The sequence below is a fragment of the Adiantum capillus-veneris genome, chromosome 3, assembly GCF_014529385.1.
Source record: "Adiantum capillus-veneris isolate H3 chromosome 3, ASM1452938v2, whole genome shotgun sequence".
Lineage (NCBI taxonomy): Eukaryota > Viridiplantae > Streptophyta > Polypodiopsida > Polypodiales > Pteridaceae > Adiantum > Adiantum capillus-veneris.
The window spans coordinates 110,085,923-110,103,089 of record NC_140933.1 but is presented as its reverse complement, the minus strand read 5'-3'; positions in this window follow the sequence as shown (position 1 = coordinate 110,103,089).

The window sequence follows — 17,167 nt, the reverse complement described above, 5'->3', positions numbered from 1 at the left end:
CTTGAACTCTTGTTCAAACCCAATCATCTTGTTTTGTTAGAGCACTCAAGTAGCTTCCAATAAGAAGCCAATCACGAGACAATCACCTTCATAAAGCTCTTTCAAGAACAATGCAAGTGGATTAGACATACAGACATAGTTACATTTGACATGAGAGATGGAATAGAACTTTGTGCCCACATCATCACCCTCATCAATTATTTATGACTTGCCCTTGATAGCATATCTACCACTATAATGTCTTTAATAGTAATGTGCTTAGACTTATGATTTAAGGACTTAATGTAGGTAATCCACCACAAAATAGCAATGTCTGGCATTGAGCAGCTTGTAATCATCCCAAGAAGTGGTAGACAATCTATTTCTACAACCACACATTCACAAATTAGGTACTCTTTGCCATTTTTCAAGGCTATAATCATATCACAGAAATCTCTCTTTATCTCTTGATAGTTTCTTTGCCGAGTACTTAGTACCTTTGCTCCAAATCTCACCGCATACGTGTGTCATTCTTTATCATTTTGCCATATTGACCATCCAATTCCTATAGGAGTGGCGCCTACTATCATAATTACTAGCCTTTTACACTCATATTTTACCTTTCTCAAAGTTGGAGCCGTTTGGAGAAACTCCTTAGCTTTTTCGTGGCTACAAGTACATCATTACATTTAAATGTTTGATTCTTTGGAAGAAAGTGATAAAGAGAAACAAATACACGTTCATAATGTAGAATCCAAATAACATAAAAGACACATGCTCCCAGAAACCTTCTAACCTTAGTGATGCTAGTGCATGTTTCTTTTATTTTTGGATTGGTATCTAACTTTTTTGGACAAGGTTTCCTACCATATGGCCCGTACATGTGCCCCCACAATGAGTATTTCATTAACACAAAACATCCCTGACAAAGTAAGATTCACTTCCTCCAACCTCAATAAAATTTCATCACAATCATTTATGTGATTTTCCACAAAATTGTGGCACCTCGTGAGATCCAAAGCTTCATCTTTGTCACCTTCTTCACATCCTTTGATAGAAAAATCATCAATGAAAAGCATCTTTGTGAAAATTCACGTATACCTTATTCATCTCATTCATCATATATGCAACCAAGTTGGTTGCTCCTTGCGGCAAGGTACACATTCTTATAAGATCTATATAGTTTTTCATGATTGTCAAGTCTCTGCTTTCAATTGTAAGCTAAAATTGATCATACCCTGAGTAGAGATCTCCCATTTAGTAGATTTCTCTCCGTGCAAACAGCACTACAAACTCATCCAAAATTGGACATGTACCTATATTCTTAATTATCACCTTGTTCACTCGTTGCTTATCTTGGATGAAGCGTAAAGTACCATTCTTATTTAGGACTGTGAACCACCTATTTGAGTACCTATTTGAGTATGGAGCATAAGAATGCTCCAAAATCCCCATTTTTATCTTCTCATTCAATAACTCTACTAATTTTTACAGATGAGCCTTTGGAATCGGAATAGGTTTTAGATTCCAAGGTACATGAGGTATTGTAAAAATTATCATAGGAGCTACAATAGAAGGATCAACACATTCTATCTCATGTGGCTCAAATACGAAAGCCTTACTATGCTTTGAAAGCATTTCTTTGAAGCACTTTGTCTCCTCCTATGTTAGAAACTTCTCTCGCAGCCAATTTGCAACTCCTTAAAAGACTCCTTTATGAAGGGATGCCTAATCGCATAACCATAATATATGGCTACCCCAAAATGAGGAGATAGGAGGAATGCTCCTCTATTATTAAAATTTTTTCATTGCAAATATCTCCAATTGTTACCTTAATATTTGCACATGCTCCATAAAGTTTGGCAAGCTGGGTGTTGGCATCTCGTATTGTCCAACCATGATCCATATTAATAAGTCACTTTTCCCTCTGGTACAAGCTTTTTTCCATTAGATTTATCTTTAAACCATGATCCACAAGTGCTAGAATAGGCACATGAATATCACCAAGCTTAACAATAGTCTCTATCGTAGCCCTCTCTCAATGAGTTCTGGAAAAATGACTCCTAGGTATAATCTCTTCACCACCATTACCATTAAGGTGAACATGTCTTACGTGGAGTGTAGCTTGATTTGAGACCACCATAGATTGTGAGCTTTCTTCTTCATCACCATCACCATCACCATTAAGGTGAACATGTCTTACGTGGAGTGTAACTTGATTTGAGACCACCATAGATTGTGAGCTTTCTTCTTCAATATCCGTTTCATACTACATCTATGATTGAATCAATATATTGAATCATTTGGCTCTTGACCGAATGAGGTTCCTGCTCAATTGGTACTTGTTGCTTCCGCTTTATAATGTCAATATTTTCTTCATGAAACTCATGCTTAGCAATATCCAAGATGTCGTCCCCAATGTGAGCTTCACCTTGTTAATAAGGATGAATTCCTAAAAATTATTCTCCAAATCTGTAGCCAATTCAATGTAGGATTTTAGCTTATAGGAAGGTCCTCTAGATTTACCTTGTATCTTGTCCTTGGATGTCTCCTCCATATCCACTTCAGGTGCAGAATTGCTTTGAAAGTTGAGCCTTCTTCCTTTTTGTACTGGATCTTGTAGTCCACTTTGACGATCCCACATTATCTTCATCTCTCTTGTGCTTCTCTTCCATCATAGATTCATTGGCTCGAGATTTTGCAAGGAAAGCATACATAGAAAGAGAATTCATAGGATCTGACCATCGCATATTTTCTCAAACATAATTCCCAATACTTCTCAACTGTATTTAGAGCATAAGGCCATAGATTACCCTTGGCTCTAACACTTTCATTATCCTCTGTACCACCAACTCTAATCCATAGGTTACTTTAACCATAGTAACATTATGCTACATCTCTCCAACCAACTTCTTGAAACCATCTTTCCCGTAGTTCAAGCAAAGATGATCATTGGTTTCTCTAAGATAGATCCTGTTGTCTTTCCAAAACACTATGCTCTTCTTGTAAGCTTCATTAAGATCATCACAAAATTTACGTACATAATCCGAACTGTCACAACACATACAAAACCCATCCTAGTCCCTTCGTGGAGGGTGCTGCCTGGGTCCGCTGATAAAGATCTACTTGCACTTAAACCTTCAAGTTTAATAGGTTTCAAATTTAAATTTAACTCTTGTATACCTTTTACCAGTTTGTCAAGAATTGAATCTTCCAGCTTGGGCTTTAGCTTCTTCATTGATTCTTCTTCAAGCACATATATAGGATCAATCACTATAAACTTACCCACCCTCTTTTGACACTTAAAAATCATATTAATTGCTTCATAAACCATTTTTCAATCAAAAGTTAAGCCTAACTCACTTAATGGATCCTGGAGCAGTTGCTGTTTGGCAATAAACAACTATTTAGACTTTTTCTCAAATTCTCATAAAAAATTACCGTGTAGATAAATCCTTGTTTTTTTATATATCCACTTCATAAAACTTTGCTTGATCACTCGGTAGGAATCTTTAAGGAAGTACCCTTCTAGCAAAGCTATTAGGAGATTTCGGAGGTCTTTTGGAGGGCCTTTTACAAGAGAGAGGAAAAAGCACTTCTCCAATGAGAGAAGAGCTTATGTTACGTAGAAAAATAGATTGATATTAATAAAAATATAAAAAAGGTGTCAATATTCCTTGAAAACGGGTGCCTTTTCATTCAATGCGAATGTCTTTTCATGAGGTAGGTGACCCTTATTTAATATGGCTTTCGTCATCATTGAAATTTAAACAAATCACAAAATTTTCAATTGGTGTTGAAATTTGAAGCTTTTGGCATTGCCAATGCGCCCGGAATGTCCAAAAACCTAAAAAATGCCTATCTACTTGCCTCAATCTGACACCTAGAGAGGGAGAAATCGCCAAAAAACCCCTGAAAAGGGGATTTTGGATCATGGTGCACGAGGGACCGTCTTAAGAATTCTAGATGACCCTCTGTGCGTCGTGATCCACTTTTTTTATTTTTTGCCTCATGGCGCGCGGAGGGCCATTTGGGATTTTTTAGATGGCCCCCCGCGCGCATGAGACAAAATCTCTTTTTTAGGGGTATTTTGATAATTTCTCTCTCTATGGCTGTCAGATTGAGGCAAGTAGATAGGCGTTTTTTAAGTTTTTGGTCATTTTGGACGCATTGACAATATCAAAAACTTTAAATTTTGATACCAGCTAATAATTTTGTGATTTTTTAAATTTCAATGATGACGACAGCTATATTGAATGAGCGTCGTGTACTTCATGAAAACGACACACGCATTGAATGAAAAAGTGACTGTTTTCAAGGATTCTTGAAAAGTTTTGTTCACATTTCAGAGTGTTCAGTTGTCCTTTTGGACATATGCAACAAGTGCAAGTATATTTTAAGAACATTTTCTAGAGAGAGAAATAGAAGTTCTTAGAAGGCCCACCTTCGAAATCTCCTAATACTTCTTAAATTCCTACCAATCCGCACCTTGCATTGCCCAAATTTCTTCAATTCTATCCCTGAGCTCAGTCACCACAATAAAGTGAAATCCTTCCACTGTGTCATGATCGTTAACACCATAATTCTCCATAGATTGCTCATAAACAGTGCAAAACTTTGAAATATCATGATCTTCAAAATTTTGCAATTTTTTAGTTACTGTGTATCGAGCTTGGCAAATGCATTCCCTTCGTTGAAATTGTTGTTGGGAGGATTGTTGTTGTTGCATTACATCATTTGTTGCATTGTTGCTTCTTGTAATGTCATCATGACTTGGTGCCAAAAGTCCCACCCCGGCTCGCTTTCGCGTCAGGTTCACCAAAGATATTTGGGTAATTTTGTGTGGTGTGTGAGCCCGATCAATACCAGATTGCTTGCCATGGACCACGATAAGGAAACAAAAGACACAACACAATACTGATAGAAGTAAATGATGCTTTGGTAGTCAAAATTTCTTTCCTAATGGATTTAACTGAGAGCGAAAGTGGAAAAAAATAATGTCTTTTACACAGAGCACAAAAGAGGGCGTGTTTTGCTCATTTTGCCTTGCTTTTCCCTTTGTTTCCTTCAGCAATAACTCCTCCCTCTTGCTTGATTATCAACAACCTTGCTCTTCATTGAGTCCAAAATGTCCCTCACAGTCGACGAAGAGAATAAAAAAATCACAAGTTTTGCCTCCAAATTGAAGGAGTGAATGTGATTCCGTCCAAAGTTGTTCAATTGGACCTTTGATGATTGTAAAGATTTTGCCTTCGAGTTGAAGGAGTGAATGGGACTCCATCCAAAGCTGTTCAATTCAACCTTTGTTGACTGTTAAGATTCTTCTTTCGAACATTTTTGTAAAATCTTTCTTCATATTGTGGAGGCTCAAGTGCAAGAATGAGCTCTAATTGACTTTCAAGTGGGAAAATTATCAACTTGTTGAGCTTGAAGCTTCAAATAATGGGGACTTAGATAAAATCTCTACTCTTCGATATTAATTAAAAGTGGAGGAGGATCTTACGCTCCAACACACGGTTGCTTTCTTCACAGAGTGATGGGCTGGTCAAATGGACAAGCTAATTAAGGCTATGTTGTTCAAAAGCCTAAGGAGGAAGCATCAAAGGATACTATCCCTTTATTAGCTTCTGATACAGGATGAGCCATTTTGTTGGATCAAAATGTTCAGCTGGTTCAAGAACATTTTGCTAACCTTTTTCATCCCAGCTGAACAACAAGATCCATCCAGCTCTTTAGCTAGATCCATAATCAGAAACACTCAGAAAAGAGTCATTCCTCCTCACCTTGCTGCCCAATTGGATGTCAACCTATCTCTTGCTAAGATCAAAAGGGCCATCGACTCACTCAAACCGAAAAAGACACCTGGCATTGATGGTCTACATGGCAAATTGTACCAGACCTTCAAGGACTCCTTAGCCCCTATTCTCCTGATGATATGGGATGAAGCAGTCAAGCATTCGGCATTATCGTTCAAATTCAACACTGGAATCATTAAGCTTCTTCACAAGAAGGGTCCTAAGGAACTCCTTGCTAACTGGCAGCCCCTCACAATGCTAACCTCAGCATACAAAGTGTTTGCTAAAGCCATCGTGTTACGAATTACTCCTGCCCTTTCTCAGTGGCTCTGTGCATAGCAAAAAGGCTTTATCAAGGGATGGAGAATTATGGAAGTAGTTATCTCCATGTGGGAAGGGATTGAGTTTGCAGAGTCTTCTAGACATGATTTTGTGTTTGTAAAGGTAGACTTTGATAAAGTGAATGATAGATTGGAATGGTGCTTTATTTTGGAATGTTTAGTTATGATGGGGTTTGGTCCTAAGCTAGTCAAGTTTGTTCTTAGTCTCCTAGGAAATGCCCATGCTCGAGTGGCGGCTAACAATGCTCTCTCGGATCCCTTTCCACTTTAATTGCTCTGTCAGGCAAGGTTTCCGCTTGGCACCTCTTTTGTTTGCTCTCTCAGCTGGTGCCTTAAACTAGTTAGTTAAAGCTAAGATGGATGCTGGAATCATCAAAGGGATTGTGTTACTTAATGATAATCAACAATGCCTTTCACAATTTGCAGACGACACAAATGGATTACTTCATAATGATAACCAATCTCCCAATCCTTTTGGGAGTGTTTGGATACAATTTGCAAAGCTTCAGGATCTTGAATCAACCACTCAAAAACAAGAATCAAGTCCTCATTGTCCCCTTTGCCGGACTGGATAGTTAACCAAGGATGCACTATTTTCCAAGATGGAGCCACTTTTAGATTATTGGGTATTCCATTTGGTTTTAGAGTCTCCATGGCTTAGAGATAGCACTGGGTCATGGAAAGGTTTACTTCTAAACTTAACATGTGGCTGGGATTCAAGGAAACATAGCTAGACGAGCTGTGGTGGTTATACACTTCCTCTCTAGCTATGTATTTTTTTTTCTCTTCTGTCCGGAGACATCCTCATTCTCATCTCAAATATATTTCCAAGGTATGCCACAACTTTCTCTGGTCAAGAGACCCTTTTAAGAAGGGGATGGCTAAAGTAAAGTGGGATATCTGCTGCCTCTCGAAGGAGCAAAGAGGCCTTGGCCTCACCAACATCAGTGGATGGGCTGATAAACTTGCAATTAAGTTAATACTCAGAGCTTCAAAAAAGCCAGATGAAGAAAGGGTAGTGTTACTCTTCAGAGATCTCCCCAACTTCAAGTTGAGCAACAATAAAGGATGGGCTAACTTCCCGAGGGTAACTATTTTCTTTGGTCCTGTTGATGTGAATGCGAGTGGGTCTGACCTTGTGAGGTCCATTTGGAAGGCCTAGAATTGGTATAGGTTTAACCTCAGAGTTAACTGGTCTTCTAAGCATAGAATCCATCTTAGAGCCCTTGAGTCTCCTTGGTGGCCTCCCCCCCTATCCCCTCTCTTAACCAATGGCAATTAAGAATTGCAAGGAGAATCCATAAAAAAGGGGTAATGACTTGGCAAGACTTGTGGCACCTGTCAGAACATAGACGGATCTCCAGCTCAAAAATCATCAGTAAATATTCCCTTCAACCCTGGGAAGTTAATATCATCACCTCCTGGGTATCTTGCTTCCCCAAGGAGATAGAATGGACATTATCGTGCAGGGATCCCCCTTTGACTTGTGCTCTGTTTTGGAAAGGAGGGGGGCTTCTCTTAAAGCCCACCATTCTACCCCCGGCCCTTCCAACACCTATCCATGTGGTGCTCAATGCGAGACGGCATGTGGATCTAGACAGGCGCCAATGGAATTTTAATTTTAAATCATTGTGGAACCCAAGAATCTCGGCCAAACACTCGGTCTTACTCTGGCTTATCTTGCACAAAGCTCTCTGGACAGGAAACCGTATCCTATAGACCAAGATTGATTCAAGGACCTGTACTAGGTGCTATCCCACACCTGTTTTTGAATTGCTCTGAGTGTCGGAGGATACTAACCTCTCTGATCAATGCTTTGGACTTTAACCCAAATTGGAACAACTGTTACCAGGAGATTTTATAGCTACTTTCTCTACTGTATGGAACAGAATCCGAGCTGAATTCTTTTGGGCATTTGGAAGGAACACAATGATTGGATTTTTGACAGCACTCACCAGACCAAAATTTTGAAAAAAAAATTTACTCATTTTTTTATACAGTTCAACCACCGGACTAGCGTAGAATTTATGAAGCTAGCTTCAAGGTCCTCAATGACGGACTAAACTACTACAATAGTTTGAACATCAATAAGCAACAGGAAATCCTTTTGGACGGGTCGTATGCTCATATTCAAAGTATGATTCAAGAATGCAAAGCTAATGGAGAGAAGCTAATGCAAGGCAGTATAACAATGGGATGCGCCTCATAACACACATCCAACAAGTACTCCATTCCCTCCCGGGAGATTCGGATGGAAGTTGATATGTAATTGGATTGGTATAATGGGTTTGTAATGGTCCTGTTATGTTCATGGTCCTGTTTTGTAACTTTTGGTCGAAGGGTGTTTCCCTTTACAACATTGTAGTCAGATTCTCTTTCTTAATATAAATCTCTCACGCCCCCTTTTGGATATATATTTTTTTTGTTCTTTGATAAGCTTCAAAACCTGAGGTGACTTAGTTGAGAGTCTGAGCTCTGTTGAGTTCTAATTGGGCAACCTCCATTGCTGCTTTAACCCTCTCTGTTCCATCTCCCCACACTTTGTGCTCATCAGCTCCTTCTCTTGCTCGATCAACTGTAACTCCTTTCTCCTCTTGCTCTCTCTTGTTGATCTCTAGGGCTCTACTTGATGCTTTCACTTCTTCTCTTCGCATTTGGTTTTAAATAGTTCAAAGCTTCCATGCCCTAAGCATATATTGCAATCAATTCTCCAAGAACCACAATCCCAAATAAGAAGCTCCTCAAGAACTTTTTGTGCTTTATAATAACACCACATTTTGCTTACATGTCAAACCGAGCACTACCAAGCACAACATTCGGCATACATATCATCCAAAACATTGCAAAACACCACAATAAGCATGCATAGCTACAACAACTTTGCTAAGCACATTTCTGTAAGCAATGTCGGCTTATATTTCAACCAAAACACTTTGCCTTACATAATCTGCAGACTACTCCGATGCCAATTTTTTTTCCAAAGTTCTTTTTCCTATTGCCAAATTGACAGTACCGGAAATAATAACATAGTGAGCATTTCATTAAGAACAAGTTTCTAATGAGCATAGAGAGAGTACTTAATTTGAGAAAGAAACATAGCAATTTACACCTAGCTAGCTTAGCATAGACGATACTTGAAAAAAGAGAGAAATAGAACAATTGACAAGAGTTGAGGACCGGATTTACATAAAGCCGGTCCCCCCTCCAAAGAGGCTTTGTATTATAGCTTCTCCCATCAAAGAGACTTTTGTACAATACAATCTTTGTGCTCCTTTGACAAAACTCATTGGTGCAATGAAGATGGAAGCTTCATGCACCAAATTATGCTTGAAAAACACACCTAGTGTCCCTAGCCTCAGTCCCAAGACCTCACACACCTTCAAAAATGGTCAGAGCTAGCAGGGAATGAGGAAAGATTGAGAGGAAGAAGATGTATCTTACAAGAAATAAGTATTCTCCTCATATAATTACTCTAATAACATAGCTTAGCTTAGTAATTAGCATGGTAGATGAGATGAGAATTCCATTGAAGCTTGGCTCTTGGTTGGATTTGCATTCCATAGCCGAGAGTTGTTGGTGTAGGCATCCACTTCTCAATGCTTGGAGAAGGAGACGGAATTCTTGCTCAACACATAAGTTGTGTGTGTGTGTAGCAAAGTGAGTTAGACTAAAAATGCCAACTCTCTCTCTACTTGGTCAACCCCTCTTGATTTTTGCTCTTGCAGGGTTCCCATTGGCTCCTACAAAGCTTAGCCAATCACAAATTAGAAGCATATTTGATAGCCTTTTGACATGTGTCCCCCTTTTCCCTTTTGTGAGAGCTTTAGGTAATTAAATAATTTATTTAAACTCTCATTGGACCTTTTAGTCTTCTCGCCAATAGGAGTCAAGCAAGCCATTGGGTTGCTAGATGCCCATTGGACCCCTTGGTAGATTGTTCAATAGTCTTCTACGGAGCTTAATTTCTATTAGTTCTTTTATCAAGCATTTTTAAATTGATTAGACTAATTTTACTATAGACTAATTCTCATTGGTCCACCTCTATGGCCATCCAATAGGATTTGAGGAGAGATTGGGGGCGATTGGGCTAGAAGCCTACCATGTGTCCATTCTTCCATTTAGGGAGAGCTTGGGAGTGTGTGTGTGTGTGTGTGTGTGTGTGTTTCTTTCTCATCTTTTACCATTAGGGCTCGCCCCTCCTTCCTAGGGACGTGGGAAGACTTTTTAGTCTTCCCATAATCATCCGATATTTTCCACCTTTGGCCATTGGACTTATTAGTAATTTTTGGAATCTTAGCCTATGGAAGTCTTAATGGAGCTGAACCTTAGTTCTTTTAAGCCCCATTGAAGCACATTGCTCTTTTGCAGACTGTCTCTTTTTGGATCCCTATTTTCCCTCCTTTGGATCCCTACTGAGATCGGTTTGGCAGCCTTACCAATATTCTAGCTTTTACTCCCCTGGTACTTCCCCATATTAAATGATCATTTTAACATGATAAAATCATTTGGGAGAATTAGATATTAGTTTTTATGACATTACCTCTCTCTTGAAATCATAGTTGTCCTCGACTATGAGGTAGAGAAGATAAAGCCTAGTCAATAGTGCATTTGCTAGTGGGTAGAGGATCTATATTTTACCCTACGACACCGTTCCCGAATGGATGACTAGTCCATTTGGTGCTTGAGATCCTTAACTGCCACAAGCATGTCTGCACATTAGTTCGTATCAATCTTCCATAATAGAGTGACAAACTCTACTTGGTGTTTGAGAGATGTCGTCTCCACAAATATGATCCTAAGCATGCATACTAATTAACATTTGTGCATAACAAAGAAAGAGAGTCTTATAAGGTAGAAACTTTGTTCATTTGTATGTATTTACATTTGCTTACTCTAGGGAATAATTGTAAGCATTGACAAGGTTTAGGTTATCCTTTAATTTGTATGCCTTGCATCCATCTAGCATCTTCAAAAGGTTAATTTTTAAACTTGATAAGATATCGTCGGATAGTCTTACCGCCTCTCAATACCTTGTCTTCATGTCGGAGAATGGATTCAGGTTGCAACACCTCTTCTTGGTCCTCGATCTTCGGTGGGTCTTCAATGGTTGCTTCTTGAGGTGGCTCTCCTTTGTAAGGCTTTAGTAGGCTCACATGGAAAGAATTGTGCATGAGCCAATGGTTGGGAAACTTGAGTTGATAGATCATCTTATTGATTGGCCTAAGAATATGAAAGGGACCATAGTACCTTTTTGGTAACTTAGCATAGTACTTTTGATGTCCCGTAGGATTCTTGCCCGTAGTGTGGCTTAATTGAGCGTTGGGAAATTTAAGCAAGATCCAGTCATTTTGTTTAAAGGCTAGAGCTCTTCTGTGCTCATTAGCAACAGCCTTTTGACTTTGCTGAGAGATGGATATAGAATCCTTAATCTGCTGGAAGGATTCTTACAGGTCTTGGATATATTCATCTGCAGCAAAGATCTTCCCATGTACCTTGAGTAGCAGGGGACTTTTTGAAGTTCCCTCTATCACCTCAAAAGGTGCTTTTCCAGTGGAAGTATGTACAATTTTATTGTAATCATACTACACTAAAGGTAAGTACTTCCTCCATTGGGACCTTTGATCTACTTTTGTGACATAAGATTTTAGTAGATCAAGAATTGTTAGGTTAGCTATTTCACTTTGGCCATCCGTTTGCGGGTGATAAGCCAAAGAGAAATTTAGCCTTGTACCTAAATTCTCAAAGAGACCCTTCCAAAAATTACTGGTCATTCTAAGATCTCTATCCAACACTATGGACATTGGCAAGCCGTGGTACTTGAAGATTTGTGATATAAAGAGGGTTGCCATTTGATGGGCCTTAATAGGCTTTTTGACGGGTATGAAATGTGCTTGTTTGCTAAACCTATCTACTATTGACCATATTCCTGTATTCCCATGGATAGACTTGGGCAATCCAAAGATAAAATCCATGGATATGCTCTCCCATGGTGAATTAAGAATTGGCAAAGGTTGAAGCAACCTAGATTGCTTCCCTCTATCCAACTTCATCTTTTGGCATAGCACACATTTTGAAACATACTCTTGTATGTTTGATTTCATGGTGGCAGGCCAATAGAAGTATGTTTCTATCCCTTTTAGGGTAGACTGAATCCCTCTATGCCCTGCATAAGGAGGAGCATGAGATTCATACATTAATTTCTCATGTAGTGAGTTAGTAACATGTACACATAGTCTATTGCCACAGAGAAGATAACCATCTTGTAGGGTAAATGGCTCTTCCTTATTCTCTAGTGCAAGGGCTGAAATCACATCTCTAAAATTGGGACTGATAGCGTACTCATCTATCATAGAAGATAGATCATTGTGAGTTGCTATGGATATTGCATTCACTCTTGGTCATCTTAAGAGTGCATCGGCCACTTGATTATACTTGTGAGCAATATGAAAATGAGATTGCGAAAGGAAATTTGCCCACCTCATTTGTTTGTTGGAGAGCTTGGTCTGCATCATGAAGTACTTAAGGCTTTGGTGATCCGTTTGCAGAATAAAAGGAGTCCCCAATAAATAGTGCTTCCATGAGTCTAGAGCATGTAGAACTGCTAAGAGTTCCTTCTCATATATCCCTAGACCTTGCTCAACAGGGTGGAGCGTTTGACCTTTGTAGGCTATGGCGTGTCCTTCTTATAGCAAAACAGCTCCAAGGCAATCACCACAAGCATCACATTGGACCTTAAATGGCCTTCAGAGATCCGGTAGTGTAAGCACAGGTTGAGAGATAAGCTTCTCTTTAAGCTTTTCAAAAACATTTTTCTCCTTGGTGGACCATATATATACCTAGCATTTTTCTTTGTTAGGTCATGTAATGGTCCCGCGATTTGTGAGAACTTTTCTATGAAGCATGTATAGTGTGCACACATACATATAAAGCTTCTTAGTTCATGCAGATTCTTTGGATTAGGCCATCCTTTTATTACCTCTAACTTTGATGGATCCATTTGGATGCCATCATGAGAGATACTGCGACCTAAATACTGAATCTCTTGTAAGAAAGATTCACTTTTCTTTTGATTAACATAAAGTTTATTCTCTCGTAAAACTTGAAATATTACCTAGAGGTGTTACTCGTGTTCGTCTAATGAAATAGAATAGATGATTTTATAATCAAAGAACACTCCAGTAAAGGTTTGGTGAGGCCTGAATAGCTTCTCCATCAAGCGGTTAAATGTGGCTGGCACATCGGTCAAGCCAAAAGGCATGACAATGTACTCGTAGAGTCCAAACGTAGTGCGAAATGTAGTCTTTACAATGTCTTGATCAACTATCCTTATTTGATGGTAGACACTTCTTAGGTCAATCCTATTGAAGTAGGTCAACCCCTGTAGCTTATCAAATAGGTCTTCTACTCGTGGAACGGGAAACCTATTCTTGATAGTGATCCTATTCAGTGCTCTATAGTCAAGACACATACGATATGTGACATCTTTCTTTTGCACTAATAACAATGGTGAACAAAATGGAGTTGAGCTAGGCCTAGCCATGCCGTTCTCAACCAACTCATGCACTTGCCACATAATCTCCTCTTGTTGAGTTATCGAAACTCGATAAGAAGGTTTAGTAGTGAGCTTCCTGGAAGAAGTTCAATTGCATGGTCATCATCCCCTCATTTGTTGGGAGGTAGCTCACAAGGGATGTCGTCTCAATAAAAATATCTTGGAATCCCTTGAGGAACTTGGATAACTCTAGTTCCTTTTGATTGGTTATATCTTCTTTTGCTAAAACATTAGGTTCATTTTGAGAATCTTTAACAAAAACCATGTACGCAGAAATAGAGCTCTTTATTGACTTATTGAAAGCTTGCTTATGTACAATGGGTATGGTACTACCCAACTCCTTAGCATCTATGTACATATCTTTTTCCCTGAACCTAAAATAGATTTGTCTTTTAGGGAATTTAACCATCCTCATGCTTGAGAGAGATGAATAAATCCTCCTTGTCCACATAGATTTGGACATGGAGCCTCAATTTCCTAATTAAGGGAGTGACTGAGGCTTCTTGCCCCTTGAAAGCACCATCGGTAGGTAGGACATGTCCCATCTCATAGGCTTGAAGGCCTAGCTTGGTGTCCAACTCTGGGATATGAAATTGTGAGTAGAACTAGGGTCTAAGAGAATGAAAGCATCATGTTTTCTTACCTTTCCCCAAGCATGACATAGAGGAGATCCTTTGTGATGAGCATCCTCTTCTTGAATATTGACCAAGGTAGCTCTAGGAGGCTCATTACGTGTATTCTTGTGGGGGCAAGCATGATAGGCATGCCCTTGCTCCCCGCACTTGAAACAATGGTTATATTTTTGATAACACTCTAGATCTTCAGGAGAGAGTTTATTTTTTCCTTTATAAACTCCCTTCTCCTTAGCTTTGTTGTTGTTGGCATTGCCTTTGGGGAAATTTTGGACGGTGTCCTTTCCCTTAGGCTCATAATGGTCCTTGTTTTCCATGGGCTTAAGGTTTCTCTTAGCCCCTTTTTGGAAGATGATTCTTGAAGCCACCATGGTATGGTGTATGACCACAGATATGGTGCGTGGCCTTTGGGAGTTAACATACTCCGCCATATCCTCAGATAAAACCGCACACAATTGTTGTTTTTGCTCTCCAAAATCCATCTTTTTGTAGAAAGTGGCTTTGAGATGTAAATCCCAAAACTTGTCTACATAGTCGTGAATAGATTTTTAGGGAGAGAGCTTGAAGCTTCACCATTTGGTGAGTACTTTGTCTTTTGTATTGGTAGCCAAAAACTGCTTCATGATGGAAGCTCTTAAATCTTTCCATGTTTGTGGAGCTTCATTGTTTGCTCGTAGGCTAGACCACCATTGCCTTGAGGACTTTCAAAAATGCATAGCTACATGACGTAGCTTAGAGGAATCCCCGCATTGAATTGTTGGATAAAGGACAAGACTCTGTTCGTAGGACCAAAGGTGCCATTGTAGGTAAGGAAAGAGATGTTCTTTCCTCCCTCTTTGAACCTTTTGAGCTTAGATGACCTTTTCCAGGTGGCATAAAATTTCCTATGGCCTCTTGTTTTGGGTGGTTCAAGAGCTACACCATCGCTTTCTTCAGAAGAGGAAGAGTATGAGGAGGATGGAGAAGAGGGTGATCTCTTTCTCGCCTTTTTCTTCCCTTGTTCCTACTTGTTTGCACCATCACTCTCTTTAGAAGAGGAAGAGGATGAAGAAGATGGAGAAGAGGGTGACCTCTTTCTTGCCTTTTTCTTCTCTTGTTTTCTCTTTTCCCTCTTTGAATTATGGTGAAGAGGAGTATTCAATGGTCTTCTCCATTTAGGGGGTGTTGGAGAGCGTTTTTCCCGCCATATTTGTGGAGTAATCCCCACCAAGGTGGCAAGAGACTCACTTCTTTCTCATTCTTTTGGTGGGGGCTCTACCGTTGAAACTTGGGTTCTCCTTTGGGAGGGAGATGCCTCGTCAGCTAGTAACTTTTTGAGCCCTTTGTACGGATCCTCCTCTTCTTCCTTTATCAAAGAGAGTCCTCTTTTGGAAGTCTCACCAAGAGCTTTCCTAAGTACTCTCTCTTCTTGATGGGGAGTTTGGAGAATCCCATAGGTATGCAATTGTTGTAGAACTTCACCTTGGAGGGATGGATTGTCCAAGGCTTGTTGAAGCCTAGAAACAAGATAGTTTACAAGCATAGGGGCATCACTAGTTTGTCTTTCATTAGCAAAATTAACGCTATCAACATTCATTTCAATATCTTTTCCCTTGTCAGCCATACTAGAAAATTCTAGGTGTAAATTTTTACTTGTACTTTGGCACTTCAAGCCCTAGTTGCTACTCCTCTTTACCTTCAAAGATAAGCACTGAAGAATCTATACCATGGCTTGAATATTATTAACTGCAAGGAATAGAAGAGAGGGTTTAACAGAGCCAAGATAGCACCCATTCCTGTCAAGCTTCTAATAGCTCAATAATGGTTAAGCCATAGGCAAGCCCAGTAGGACTCCATTATTAAGACCATAGCTCTCGACGGTATTCCAGTTAACTACATACAGAATGCATGCTTTAAGGATGAAATTATATAGATTCACTGATGGGCAAACCCACTTAGAAAATTAAAAAGCTTGATTAAAATTGATGATAAATGTATTTAGTTCTATGTTATCACCTTGGGTATGCAATTTATTAATCATTCCATAATCGGGTTTACCTAGACGTTTAGGGGTGCTACCTAGGGGGAGTACCATATGACGTCATGGGTTTACCTAGGCGTTTAGGGCTGCTACATAGGAGGAGTACCATATGACGTCATGGGTTAATCGAGATGTTTATATATGATTTATGGTTTATTTTGGTGAGGTGATTTCAAGTATTAAATGTCTTTAAACTTATGTGAGGATATATGGTTAGTCAACCCAAATTGCAAAGGCAGATATGAATAAAGTGGTTTTCTTTTTGTGTTAACGTTTGCTGTATGAGTATCATATGGGTAAAGCGATGTGATGGAGTGTTAGTCTATATTATGGAGTTGAGCTTGATGCATTGGTTTGAGCTCAAACACTTTCATTTGCATGTTATGTATGCTCCCAAAAATGGCAAAAAGTTGTTTTTTGCATATGTTTGAAGTTATGGTTTATGGTCGACCTAAGGGTCGAAGGTGTTTTGCATCATGATTATGATGATGAAATAATATCACATGGTGTATGGAACCTTACAAATGAATGTGGATGACTCGTATGCATGGGTATGATTGCTTTCCACTTTTCTAGGTCAAAACTAGCTCTATGTGCTAGAGGACTGAAGTGCAGATATGATGCATCAACTTTGCATGATTAGATGTTGTGAAAAATTGGACTTTTATATCATGTTTAGTTTCTTGTCAGACTTATTTATGCATAAAAAGGTCATGTCTTAAGGACCATGTGTGTAGACTCCGATTGAATGTAGTGGATATGCCAAACTCCAAGTGTGGGAGTTGGTTCAGTGTGAATATGATTTGTGGTTAAGGGTTGAGATTCCCTCATGGATTATGGTTGTGATT